Source organism: Myotis davidii, unplaced genomic scaffold, assembly GCF_000327345.1.
Source record: "Myotis davidii unplaced genomic scaffold, ASM32734v1 scaffold204, whole genome shotgun sequence".
NCBI lineage: Eukaryota > Metazoa > Chordata > Mammalia > Chiroptera > Vespertilionidae > Myotis > Myotis davidii.
The window spans coordinates 2,973,957-2,974,852 of NW_006299715.1; the positions used below are offsets into that span (position 1 = coordinate 2,973,957).

Consider the following 896-nt stretch of genomic DNA (forward strand, 5'->3'; position numbering starts at 1 on the left):
TCCCAGACCTCCTCTCTTAATTAGATATAAAAAAATTTATCTTGGATACCTGCTAATCTTTCCCACCTACTGGACAATGTTCTGACTATCAGGTATGATAGTCAAATTAATGCCTTGCTAGCCACACATTGGTCTTCTCCTACTATCAATATAAGCTTTTGTACATTTTTTTCCTGACTATATCTACTATAAAGGACCCACCTTAGGCGAATACTTCCCTGTTTGGGTCCAGCCCCAGCAGGTCCAGGGGTTCCCAAAGGTGTGGACGGAGTCAGCAAAGAAGGAATGTCATGGAGGCAGCGTTCAGTCGATCATCATAAGCAGGTTCTTTTTACGGAGACAGCCTCTGAGACAGCGTTCAGTTGGTCAGCAGCTGAGCCAGGTTCTCCAGCCAGGTTCTGTGTTTTTTTTTGTGTGTTTTTTTTACAGAGTTTTTTGTTTGTTTGTTTGTTTTGTTTTTTGTGCAAATGGTTTTTATTTTATTTTTTATTTCCACATTTCTATCATAAGGTGTCCACTTACTGGACCAAATAGCAAAGTTGCTCCCTTCTGCATCCTGAGAACACAGAAGTCTAGATACTGTACATTCACTAAGGCTCCTTGTTTTTGCAAATCACATTATGACAACCATCAGGCAAATGAATCTAAAGGAATGGTCATGAGTGTTTCCAGCGCACAGACAGGTCTCCTTGCCAACAGCACAGCTTTACACACCGGTAGCACCTGTGGGAACATTTTGTTTTGGGGATGAGACTCCAGAAAGGTGAAGTTTTCTAGATATGTGCAGAAAAGGGAAAATGAAAAAATAGAAAGGAAAATTATTTGGCTGGTGGTGAAATGGAATAAAATAAACTCTAGAAAACAAATTTTTGCAGCATTTCTTTAAAAAGTGAGCT

The 896-nt window shown here is 39.8% G+C and overlaps 1 pseudogene; it reads right to left on the reverse strand.

Moving 5' to 3' along the window:
• Nucleotides 1-477: 477 nt before the first annotated feature.
• LOC107184987 overlaps nucleotides 478-896 on the reverse strand; it is a 2,734-nt pseudogene continuing 2,315 nt past the window's right edge.